Source organism: Meles meles, chromosome X (genome assembly GCF_922984935.1).
Source record: "Meles meles chromosome X, mMelMel3.1 paternal haplotype, whole genome shotgun sequence".
Taxonomy (NCBI): domain Eukaryota; kingdom Metazoa; phylum Chordata; class Mammalia; order Carnivora; family Mustelidae; genus Meles; species Meles meles.
In genome coordinates this window covers 108,064,284-108,078,305 of record NC_060087.1, presented here as the reverse complement: position 1 = coordinate 108,078,305, position 14,022 = coordinate 108,064,284, and positions in this window count along the sequence as shown.

The following is a 14,022-nucleotide window of genomic DNA, read 5'->3' as shown; positions in this document are numbered from 1 at the left end:
ACTGAAAGTGAAGGGATGGAGAAGCATCTTTCATGCCAATGGGCCTCAAAAGAAGGCCGGAGTAGCGATTCTCATATCAGATAAATTAGATTTTAAACTAAAGACTGTAGTCAGAGATACAGAAGGACACTACATAATTCTTAAAGGGACTATCCGCCAAGACAATCTAACAATTGTGAATATCTATGCCCCCAATATGGGAGCACACAATTACATAAGAAAACTATTAATCAAGATAAAGAGTCATATTGATACGAATACAATAATAGTAGGAGATCTTAATACGCCTCTCTCAGAAATAGACAGATCATCGAAGCAGAAAATTAATAAAGAAATAAGAGCATTGAATGAAACATTGGACCAGATGGACCTCATCGACGTATACAGAACATTCCACCCTAAAACAACAGAATATTCATTCTTCTCAAGTGCACATGGAACCTTCTCCAGAATAGACCACATACTGGGTCACAAAGCAGGACTCAACTGATACCAAAAGACTGACATTATTCCCTGCATATGCTCCGATCACAATGCTTTGAAACTGGAACTCAATCACAAGGAAAAGTTCAGAAGGAACTCAAACACCTGGAAGCTAAAGACCACCTTGCTTAAGAATGCTTGGATCAACCAGGAGATCAAAGAAGAACTTAAACAATTCATGGAAACCAATGAGAATGAAGACACTTTGGTCAAAAACCTATGGGATACAGCAAAGGCGGTTCTAAGGGGGAAATACATAGCCATCCAAGCCTCCCTCAAAAACATTGAAAAATCCAGAATACACCAGCTGTCTCTACACCTTAAAGAACTGGAGAATGAACAACAAATCAAACCAACTCCACATGCAAGAAGGGAAATAATCAAGATTAGAGCAGAGATCAATGAGGTAGAAACGAGAGATACAGTAGAACGTATCAATGAAACTAGAAGCTGGTTTTTTGAAAGAATCAATAAGATCGATAAACCATTGGCCACACTAATCCAAAAGAAAAGAGAGAAAGCCCAAATTAATAAAATTATGAATGAAAAGGGAGAGATCACAACTAACACCAAGGAAATAGAAACAATCATCAGAAATTACTACCAACAGTTATATGCCAATTAGCTAAGCAACCTAGATGAAATGGATTCATTCCTGGAAAGCTACAAACTCCCAAAATTGAACCAGGAAGAAATTGACAACCTGAATAGACCGATATCTAGTAATGAGATTGAAGCAGTGATCAAAAACCTCCCAAAAAACAAGAGCCCAGGACCTGACGGATTCCCTGGGGAATTCTACCAAACTTTCAAAGAAGAAATAACCCCAATTCTCCTGAAGCTGTTCCAAAAAACTGAAGCAGAAGGAAAACTTCCAGACTCTTTTTATGAAGCCAGCATTACCCTGATCCCCAAACCAGGCAAAGAGCCTACCAAAAAGGAGAATTTCAGACCAATATCACTGATGAATATGGATGCTAATATTCTCAACAAGATCCTAGCAAACAGGATCCAGCAGCACATTAAAAAGATTATCCACCATGACCAGGTGGGATTCATCCCTGGGTTGCAAGGTTGGTTCAACATTTGCAAATCAATCAGTGTGATAGAACACATCAATAAGAGAAGAGAGAAGAACCACATGGTCCTCTCAATGGATGCAGAAAAAGCATTTGACAAAATCCAGCATCCCTTCCTGATGAAAACGCTTCAAAGTATAGGGATAGAGGGAACATTCCTGAACTTCATAAAATCTATCTATGAAAGACCCACAGCAAATATCATCCTCAATGGGAAAAAGCTTGCAGCCTTCCCGTTGAGATCAGGAACACGACAAGGATGCCCACTCTCACCACTCTTGTTCAACATAGTATTAGAAGTTCTAGCAACGGCAATCAGACAACAAAGAGAAATAAAAGGTATCCAAATTGGCAAGGAAGAAGTCAAACTCTCTCTCTTCGCAGATGACATGATTCTTTATATGGAAAACCCCAAAGACTCCACCCCCAAACTACTAGAACTCATACAGCAATTCAGTAACGTGGCAGGATACAAAGTCAATGTACAGAAATCAGTGGCTTTCTTATACACCAACAATGAAAATACAGAAAGGGAAATTAGATAATCGATTCCATTTACTATAGCACCAAGAACCATAAGATACCTGGGCATAAACCTAACCAAAGAAGTAAAGGACCTGTACTCGAGGAACTACAGAACACTCATGAAAGAAATTGAAGAAGACACAAAAAGATGGAAGACTGTTCCATGCTCTTGGATTGGAAGAATAAACATTGTTAAAATGTCTATACTGCCTAGAGCAGTCTATACTTTTAATGCCATTCCGATCAAAATTCCACCGATATTTTTCAAAGAGCTGGAGCAAATAATCCTAAAATTTGTATGGAGCCAGAAGAGACCCCGAATTGCCAAGGAAATGTTGAAAAACAAAAACAAAACTGGCGGCATCACGTTACCCGATTTCAAGCTTTACTACAAAGCTGTGTTCACCAAGACAGCGTGGTACTGGCATAAAAACAGACACATAGACCAGTGGAACAGAGTGGAGAGCCCAGATATGGACCCTCAACTCTATGGTCAAATAATCTTCGACAAAACAGGAAAAAATATTCAATGGAAAAAAGACAGTCTCTTCAATAAATGGTGCTGGGAAAACTGGACAGCGATATGTAGAAGAATGAAACTCGACCATTCTCTTACACCGTACACAAAGATAAACTCGAAATGGATAAAAGACCTCAACGTGAGACAGGAATCTATCAGAATCCTAGAGGAGAACATAGGCAGTAACCTCTTTGATATCAGCCACAGCAACTTCTTTCAAGATATGTACTTGGTATTCTTAATATATTTCCCATATGTGCAAGTGCTCTCCCACTGCTTTTCTTAGCTTCTTTTTAAAAAGTTTTTATTTAAATTCCAGTTAGTTAACCAACAATATAATATTAGTTTCAGGTGTACAATACAGTGATTCAACACTTACACAGAACACTTGGTGCTCATCAGAATAACTGCACTCCATACTTGTTGGGATGAGCACGAAGTGTTATATGTGGGTAATGAATCACAGGATTCTGCTCTTGAAAGAAGTGCTGCACTGTATGTCAACTAAATTGAATTTAAATTTAAAAAAATCCCTGCACTCCTTCTTCCCCATCACCTATTTCACCCATCCCCTCACCCATCTCCACTCCAGTAACATTTAGTTTGTTCTCTATCATTAAGAGTCAGTTTCTTGGTTTGCCTTTCTCACTTTTTTCCCATTTGCTAATTTGTTTTGTTTCTTAAATTACACATATGTGTGAAATCATAGGGTATTTTTCTTTTTCTGACTGACTTATTTTGCTTAGCATAATAGTGTCTAGCTTCATCTATATCACTGCAAATGGCAAGATTTCATTATTTTTGATGGTTGGGTAATATTCCATAGTGTATATACCACATCTTCTTTATCTGTTCATCAGTCAATGGACACTTAGGTTGTTTCCATAATTTGTCATTATAAATAATGCTGCTATAAACATTGGGGTGTGAGTGTCCTTTTGAGTTAGTATTTTTGTATCCTTTGGGTAAATACCTAGAAGTACAATTGTTGGTTTACAGGGTAGTTCTATTTTTAAGTCTTTGAGGAACCTCCATACGGTTTTCCCTAGTGGTTGTATCAGTTTGCATTCCTACCAACAGTGCAAGAGGGTTCTCCTTTCTCTACATCTTTGCCAAAACCTGTTGTTTCTTGTGTTGTTGGTTTTAACCTCTCAATACCTTTTTGAGTTTGAGTATGTAGATAGATAGATAGATAGATAGATAGATATAAAATTGTGTGTGTGCGTTATCACAGTGTGTAAGAGTTCCTGTATCCTCTTGTTAATAAGAGATATTATCAAACCTTCTAATTTTTGCCAAATATGTCAAATTATTTTGACAAATTATTTTGATTTGTATCTCTTTAATTAGAAATGAGGTGAGGTGTGCCTCACTGCCTCAGGTGGTGGAGCGTATGACTCTTGGTCTTGGGTTGTGAGTTCAAGTCCCACGTTGGGTGTAGAGATTACTTAAAAATAAAATCTTAAAAAAAAAGAAAAAAATTGTGTGTGTGTGTGTGTGTGTGTATGGAAAAAGAGATAAAAATAGATGGACAGATAAATAAATCCCTGCTTTCTATTTTCAATTCCTTTCTCCATAGAATAGCATTTTGCTATGAGATCAGTTAGGTTCTCTTAAAACACAAAGTTAATGTGAGAAAATATAACTGATTGGGTCTCCTTTAATTTTTCAATGCTTATAGGAGATTTAGGTAAGTGATAATGGGAAAATATGTATGTATTCATATGAAATTAAAATTACTAAATTGAAAAATACACAAGAAATTAAAATTACTAAATTGAAACATACACATGAAATGCAAGTTTGTTTCTCCAAAATATATTCTAAAAGATGTAAAATTTGGAGATAAGTGCATTAAGCTTTTTTTTTTTTTTTAAGTATAGTAACTAGAAGTCTCATTGTTCACTTGCCAATCAGCTATAGTCTGGTTCCCTTGGGTCTTTATTTGCAATACATTGGATTGTTATTTAATTCAACTCCAGCTGCCATTCCCCCCCCAAATCAGTGTTTTCAAAATTCCATTCAAGACTAGCCATAGCAAATGCACATTAAGTTCATGGTAGCTGGTATTTAGTACATAAAATTACTGAAACTGAGCATGCAATTATGCCAGCTTATTTTTGACCTAGGATACAGTCACCTGTCTTTCTATGGATTGACTTATCTTGAGCCTCTTACCTATTTTTGGTCCAATCTATAGGGACCAATATTACAGGGTCATGTGGTATAAAGCATGACTAACAAAAAACTTCTTTTAGAATAAGGGCTATGGGTGAGGCAAGTTGACATCAAAGATGCTTGGGAAGGCAGTCACCATGTTCTTTTCCTACTCCTCTTCAGGATATTTAGGTATCATTAACCAGGAATGAAGGAAATTGAATCTCTTTTGATGTTTATTGATCCTATAATTCTATGAATTAGGGATTAGAGAAAATATAAGAAAATAATACTAAAAATAGTACATATTTCCTTTTCTTATATATTTGAAACTGTGCATTATGCTGTATTTTAGATTTTTTAAATGATTGAGACTGATTTGACATGTCCAAAAATCTCTCAACCAGAGGAACCAGACACTTGGGTAAGAATTCAATATATCTTCTTGTTTCCATGATCGTAAAAAAAGTTGTGTATGGTGGAATGAGAGACACCAAGTAGAGATAGCAACACTACACTCTATTTTCTCCCTATTTAACCCTCAAATGTTCTAATGACCTCAGCCAAGTCAAAATAATTCAATATAACTTAAATTTATCCTAGCAGCTCTCAGCAGTTGGTTCAAGTTTTTGGCTGAGTTGTACATTTAGCATTTATAACTATGTTCTACCTTAAAAATAAAAGCAGTACTTCTTAATCTTCAAAGAAATAAAATAAGAGACTCACCATATCACTTGTTTTTATAAGCAAAAATTCAACACAGAATACATACTATAGGCTGTGCATTGCCTTGGGAAACAAGCCAAGCTACATTTCAATCTCAGCTCTTTCACCTACTAGCTGTATAAATTTGCTGAGTTGTCTTAAACTTGCTATACCTTCACTTCCTAACACATTCAATGGGAGAAATAATACTTGCCTCCAGTTGTTGTGGTAGGTATTAAATAAAATAATTTATGTAAATTGCTTAGCAAAGTACTTGTCTTATTAATAAGCACTCAATAAACAACAGTCCTCTAGACCACATCTCCAAAGCAATGAATATAAAACAATCCACTAATGTATCAAAGAACATATTAGATATTTAATTTGTACATTACTTTATTTTTTAAAAAATTGTATTTATACATACATAAATACATTTATAAAATTTCAAATAAATGTAAACATGTACTTATCTCATATATGTTGAATTTTGGAGGGTATTTTAATTTTTTTCCCTTTTTGTTTGCCTCATCCCTCTTTCTCTCCTTCCCTCATATCAACTCCCTTTCTCCACAATACACAAATATATTCTAGATATTCCATGTTAGAATACTAGTATACATCTGCATTATATTAATTTATTAAATCTCCTTTTTTTCCTTAATAATGTTTAAAGTATATTGATATAGTAGTTTGTGTATGTCATATTTAAATAAATAGACAAAAATCAAGTGTACTTGCTTGGATTTTTTTTTTGGAATTTTTTTAACTTTGTGAAGTACAGCCTTATGCCTACTCTTGTAAGTTCTTTGAGGTTGTGAGGAGACTTTTAAATGCCTCATTTATACTTAATAATAAGGCAGCCAGACAGTATATTAACCTCAACCATCTAAACCTACATGGTACGAAATTTGTCTGATCATGCTCTGTTAAAGAATCAGGATTCTAGCACCTCACTGAGATTATTACATTGTAGCCTCCTTAGGTACACTTATATGGTAGCTTTAATGCTGAATATATTCTTTCTTGCTTGCTCTATTAGGTGCCTGGAAGTTGTGTATGGTGAAGGGAGTGATGCCAAGGAGAGTGGTACCTCACTACATTTTTCCTATCTCTAATCCTCAAATGTTCTAAATGCTTCTGCCAAGTCAAAAGGCAAGTCCTCACAATTAGAGGCTAAGTCCAATGTTAATGTTAAACCTATTGACCAAAGAATACTTAATTTTTTCTCTTTCAAATATTCTATCTGACAACTTTCTGATGTCTATATATGTTTCATTGTTTCTTAATGATAAGATTTTTTTTATTTTGTGATTATTATAGATTCACATACAATGGTAAAAAAATAATGCAGAGACATCTGGTGTACGCTTTACTCAGTTTCCTCCTCCTTCAACAACAACAACAACAATAAAAACTATAGCAAAATATCAAGAACAAAATATTGGTATTGATACAGTTCAGATACAGAAAATTTCCAACACTACAGTGCTACCTACTGTTACCCTTTTATTGCCACATCCACTTTCCTCCTACTCTTCTTCCCATATTTAACTCCTGGCAATCATTAGTCTATGTCATTTCAAAAATGTTATATCAATTTTATATAAAAAGCATATACTAGGTAACTTTTCAATATTGGCTTTTTACATTCAACATAATTCCCTCAAGACTCATTCAAGTAGGAGCATGTATCAATAGTGTGTTCCTTTTCTATTGTTGAGTACTCTCCATGGTATGGGTGTGCCACAGTTTGTTTAACCATTCATCTGTTGAAGGACATCTAGATTGTTTCCAGATTTTGGCCATTGCATATTAAGCTGTAATATTGGTATGTGCAAGATTTTGTATGAACATATGTTTTTATTTAAGACATATGTCCAGGAGTGTAATTGCTTGGTTATATAGTAAGTATATATTCACATTTTAAAGAGGGAGGGGGAAGGAGGGGCAGAGGGAGAGGGAGTGAAAGAATCTTAAGTAGGCTCTGTGGCCAGCACAGACCCCAACATGGCTCTTGATCTCACAACCCTGAGATCATGACCTGAGACAAAATCAAGAGTCGGATACTTAACCTACTGAGCCACCCAGGTGGCCCCAAGTTTTATGTTCTTTGGCTGTTTTGTTGTTGTTGTTGTTGTTTGTTTTTGTTTTTGTTGTTCTTGTTGTTCTTAGAGTGAGGGCCTGGAAGGAATTGGGATGTTCTATCTTTTCCAGAACTCAAAGTCTCCCTTCCTGTACTTCTGTGATATTTTGCACAGTTATAATACCCACCCTTCATTACTGCAGACATAAGGGCATTGCGTTATGACTTGGGAGATGATATTAGATGTGTAAGAGACTGCCTGTCTATCTGTGGTACCTTATCCCCCAGAGCATACAAAGCCTTGTTCTTGTGAATCCTGGGTAATGGATATTATCTTCTTTCACGGAACATGGGAAGAAGATACATCACATTTCTTTGTTTTTCTAAACCAGATTGCATGAGTTTAAATTGCTGAAAGTGTAAATCAGTAATTTCAAGAGTTATCTCTTTTAGATTTTATGCTTACTTGGTCACAGGAAAAAAGATGTATATAGTCCTTAGTTCTTTGTTTGCTATGGATACTCCCATTGTTCATTCTAATATAGAATGGCATCAGGTATGATGTAAACTGGCCCTTGCTAGTCTAGCTACTGTGTCAGAGAGCTATTGAGCTGCCCATTTCACCAAGTCTTGCCACTGACCACAGGCTGAATCCCAGAATGTCTCACAGCTGCTCTCAGTGTCTTTACTGGTGGAGTCCAACTTCCATAGATGTGCACAGCTGTATTTTGCCATTTTAGGTTGTGTAAAGATCTTTTTAAAAATCTCTATCACTGTGCACTTGGGTGGCTCAGTCATTAAGCGTCTGCCTTTGGCTCAAGTCAGGGCCCCAGGGTTCTGGGATGGAGGCCCACATCAGGCTCCCTTGCTCAGCGGGGAGCCTGCTTCTCCCTCTCTCTCTGCCTGCTTCTCCCTCTGTCTGTGCTCTCTCTCTCCCTCTCCCCGTCAAATAAATAAATGAAAAATTTTTTAAAGATTTTATTTATTTATTTGACAGAGAGAGATCACAAGCAGGCAGAGAGGCAAGCAGAGAGAGTGAGAGGGAAGCAGGCTCCCTGCCGAGCAGAGAGCCCGATGCGGGACTCGATCCCAGGACCCTGAGATCATGACGTGAGCCGAAGGCAATGGCCTAAACCACTGAGCCACCCAGGCGCCCAATAAATGAAATATTTTTAAAAATCTCTATCACTAGCAGAAACTTTCATTCAATCCCCGGCATATCTCTTGAGAAGTAATTAAGAACATGGAATATGGAATCAGACTATTTGTGTTAAAATCCTGCATCCATCATGTACTAATTCAGTGACTTACCAAATCATAACCCCTGCTATCCTCCTTTCCCTCCTCTACAAAATCTAACACTATTATAATAATGAATTAAACAAGATTATATTTTTTAAATTGTTACAACAGTACTTGTTAGTATAATAAAATAGTAAAGGTGCCAGGTCATATAGTAAAAGATAACAAGTTCTTGATACTTAATAGGTAAAATTTCTCTGCCTAGGCCACCCTCTGCTTTGGCATCAAACTGATCATAGCCATTTTAATTGCTAAGGCTTTCACAATAATCACCCAGGGGCTAGGGGTTTACTTTCAGGGTAGCCCTGAAGTACACTGAAGATGTTAATCTTCTACCTACAAAACACCCTACCCTGACCTGGGTAAAAGAGCTTAGACCATTGTTTCTCAAAGAGTGGTTCACAGGTCATCTGCATCAAATCTTTTAGGATATGGCCAAGACATGAGCATATTTATTAAGCTGCCCCTGTGATTTGAACGCACACTAACATTTGTCAACCTCTTTACATTCTCCATGCCTTGTCATATATGGTTGCTTCTTTCTGAAATATCCATTTCCCTATGCCCACCTGTGGAAACAAAATGCAGCCTCCTCCATGAAGCCTTCTCTAATTTCTTTTCACTACCTGTATCAGTTGCAACATCTTCTGTTGCTATGGGCTGAATGAGATGGGGAGGAAACAGAACCAGGGTACTGGAGAGTGTTGGGGAGCACTGGAATGTAACACCTGGACTAGAGTAGTAGGAAAGGCCGATGGTTTATACTTTGATGTTGGGCAATAATATTGAAGTGATATTGAAAAAAAAAAAAGTGATATTGCAAAGGACAGAGAAAAGTCAATAAACAGGACAGGGGATGTGGGGAGGAAGCAGCAAGGAAGTAGTTCCCAAGGATTTCCCTGATCTGTCAGAAAACTAAATGCATCTTCCCACACATCCACCCACCACCCACCCTATATGTTTTATGTCTGGAGAAAGGTGTGTGTGTACAGAGTTGGTATCAACAAGTAGCCTCACAGCACCACATTATCACTGTGTAACTGTTTGCCTCAGTAAGAGCCTATCACCAGACTGCTCTGAATGCTCTGAAGACAAAGACCAGGGTATGAAACTTCCAACTCTGAGACTAAGCCGTTGCTCTGAACCTTTACACTGTCTCATCGGTGTGTCCCTGTGGCTGCCTCCTTCTGAAAGTTTCTTTTTTTTTTTATCTCCATCTCTGTGATAATCTTGACCGTTCTTCAAGGACCCCTCTTCAGACCCCAGGGGACAATGCCCAAGAACCTGAGCCTGAGGAACTGAGAGCAGGAACAGAACCAAGGAGTGGGGAGGAAGGTGCCCCATCCCTTGACTCATCCTTTCCACCTCCCTAGAGCTATAGGGTACAATGAAAGTCAAAACCTCCAAGGAGCTTCTTCCGTGTCAGAATGACTTTCCAGTTCCCAACGCAGTGACTGAGGGGTCCCCGCCATCAGGCCTACCAGAAAGTGGGGCCCCCAGAGACCTGCATTTAGGATACACCCCTTAAGTCACTATAGCACAGGAGCTCAAAGACTTAAGTTTTTTTGGTAAAAATATATAGTGACAACTGTTTAAGATAACTGCAGAGGGGTTTAAAAAAGAGCGGCTGCAGAACGAACCTAAGTAGGAGGGTCCCCTGTAGCTGCCAAACACTCCCATTTCCCCACTAAATTCAATGTCTAATGTTACCTAAGTGTCTCCCAGGATTGCTCCAAGTGCACATTTGTTTCTTCATGCAGACAACTATCCTGGTTCCCTCTAGCCTCGTGGAAGACTTTATTTTAGATTTCGGAGTTTAAGTAGGGATTTTAAGAGCCCTAGTTGGATGCTGTACTGAAAGCAGCGAAATACCCTGTGTCACCTAGTGGAAATTCAGGATAGGAGCACATGGCCCAGCATAGGGATCCTCGAGCACAGGCCCTCAGTTTATCCTGGCCCCAGTAGTCCTTTCCAACTCCCCAGGTGGGCGAGCTCTCCCTCCCACCGCTCTTGCTACCTCCTTGCCCACCTCTCCCACTGCCCCCACTACCTCACACTTGTGCCCTCAGCTTAGTCCTCCTCATTAACTCACTTAGTTGCCCTTCCTCCCTCTTGTAGGTCAGCACCTCTGCTACCTCACAACGATCCGGTTCCACTTCCTTTCGCCTGCTGCCCTCGCCTTCTTCTCCACTACTTCATCCCATCTCTACCACTTCCTGGCCCCTGAGAGCCCGCGGTTCCCCCACCAACAAGACCAATACAGGGGCCACGTGCCGCCACCTCCACTCACCCGCCACCCACTCTGAGCCAGCAGCAGACAGGTAGCAGAAAGCTCCAGCAATCTAGGCGGGTGCCCCGAGCTCCTGTTCTTAGAGCTCAGCGACGGCGGAATCAAAGAGGCCACTGCTGCCCAAGAAGCAAAAGGCTGGCCATGCGGTGCTGACTGGTCCACTACCTGAAGGGCCTCGAGGTGGGCACATGGGGCGGCGCGGGGCTCTCGGGCTCGGAGGGCGAGCTGCGAGGCTGTGCGGTGCAGAACTATAAAGTAAACCTTAAAGACTCTGCCCCCAAACTACTAGAAATCATACAGCAGTTCAGTAATGTGGCAGGATACAAAGTCAATGTACAGAAATCAGAGGCTTTCTTATACACTAACAATGAAAATACAGAAAGGGAAATTAGAGAATCGATTCCATTTACTATAGCACCAAAACCATAATATACCTGGGAATAAACCTGACCAAAGAGGTAAATGATCTGTACTTGAGGAACCACAGAACACTCATGAAAGAAATTGAAGAAGACACAAAAAGATGGAAGACCATTCCATGCTCTTGGATAGGAAGAATAAACATTGTTAAAATGTTTTTACTGCCTAAAACAATCTATACTTTTAATGCCATTCCGATCAAAATTCCACCAGTATTTTTCAAAGAGCTGAAGCAAATAATCCTAAAATTTGTATGGAATCAGAAGAGACACCAAATTGCTAAGGAAATGTTGAAAAACAAAAACAAAACTGGTGACATCACGTTACCTGATTTCAAGCTTTACTACAAAGCTGTGATCACCAAGACAGCATGGTACTGGCATAAAAACAAACACATAGACCAGTGGAACAGAGTAGAGAGCCCAGATCTGGACCCTCAACTCTATGGTCAAATAATCTTCAACAAAGCAGGAAAAAATATACAGTGGAAAAAAGACAGTCTCTCCAAACCATTTTTTGAATTCTTACTACAAGGAGTTTTGACTAACTCTCACTTGTCTTCTTTGAGTTATATATTTTATTTTTAATTCTATGCAATCATGGTTATAGACGTTTGTATATTTCCTTTATCCTGGTTTTTTCATTAGCAGTATTGCAATAACATTGTACTTAGTTATTTTCATTGCCAGTAGATAATATAATAAAATCATGCTTGAAAACAAGATTTGTACCTCTGTTCTGGAAAGTTTGCCATAGTTTTATAGACCATTGCTCCAACTGGAAAAAAAAAATTCAAGTTTTAGATAACTGAATTTGGAAACATTCCATTTGCAAATTGTAATCTTAGATATTTATAGTCTCTAAGTTGTTAGTGGTAAACATACTTTTTAAAAAGTGTTTCTTGGAATGCCTGGGTGGCTCAGTCAGTTATCAGTGTGGGACTCCTTGCTTGGTGGGAAGCTTGCTTTTTCCTGTGCCTGCTCTTCCTGCTGCAACCCTTGCTTGTGCGCTAGCGCTCTCTCTCTCTCTCTCTGGCAAATAAATAAACAAAATATTAAAAAAAATAAAATAAAAGGTATTTATTTTTGAAAAAAAAAGTTGTCTATGGAGTCTTGTTTTGTACTAAAATCCCAGTTTGTCAGAACACTTTAGGAATGCAAGGATTCTGTTCATTGAATGTTCAGAATTATTTTGAAAACCTAATTGTTCTTTTTCTCCTTCAATCCTTATGTAAGTTTTAATGACTTGTTAAATAAATAAATGAATGTGTATTTTTTTTCACTTCTTGCCTTAGTACTATCAGAATTTGTGAATATATTTGAATGTTTCTTATTTATGGAACTTGCACAAAATTTCAGTGCCATCATTCAAAGCAGGGATTTTAAGTATAAAAATGTAGGGGCACTTGGGTGGCTCAGTGGGTTAAAGCCTCTGCCTTCAACTCACGTCATGAGCCTGGGGTCCTGGGATTGAGCCCCACACTGGGTTCTCTGCTCAGGAGGGAGCCTGCTTTCTCCCCACCACTCTCTGCCTGCCTCTCTGCCTACTTGTGATCTCTGTCTGTCAAATAAATAAATAAAAATAAAATCTTTAAAAAGTGTAGAATGTATGGCAGGTGGGGCGGAATGTATAATGATTCAGGATATAGACTGGATATTTTTGCTGTTGCTGTTTTTAATACCAAATACTATATATAGTATATATATAGTATATGAAATATGATATTTCAGAATACTTAAAATTTTCTAATACTGCTTAACAGTTAAGTCACAAGAAAAAACTGCAAAGGACAAAAATGATCCCAGTCCCTACTCTTGAAAAAGATGCTTAATTTGTAAAGTCCAAATTTGTAAGGTTTTATTTCATGAATTTCAAAAAGTCTTACATATTATTCCATTGTGTATATATACCACATCTTCTTTATCCATTCATCTGTTGATGGACATCTAGGTTCTTTCCATAGTTTGGCTATTGTAGACATTGCTGCTATAAACATTCGGGTACACGTGCCCCTTCGGATCACTATGTTTGTATCTTTAGGGTAAATACCCAGTAGTGCAATTGCCGGGTCATAGGGTAGTTCTATTTTCAACATTTTGAGGAACCTCCATGCTGTTTTCCAGAGTGGTTGCACCAGCTTGCATTCCCACCAACAGTGGAGGAGGGTTCCCCTTTCTCCCCATCCTCGCCAGCATCTGTCATTTCCTGACTTGTTAATTTTAGCCATTCTGACTGGTGTGAGGTGATATCTCATTGTGGTTTTGATTTGTATTTCCCTGATGCCAAGTGATGTGGAGCACTTTTTCATGTGTCTGTTGGCCATCTTGATGTCTTCTTTGCAGAATACTATGCAGCCATCAAAAGAAATGAAATCTTGCCATTTGCGACGACGTGGATGGAACTAGAGCGTATCATGCTTAGTGAAATAAGTCAATCGGAGAAACACAACTATCAT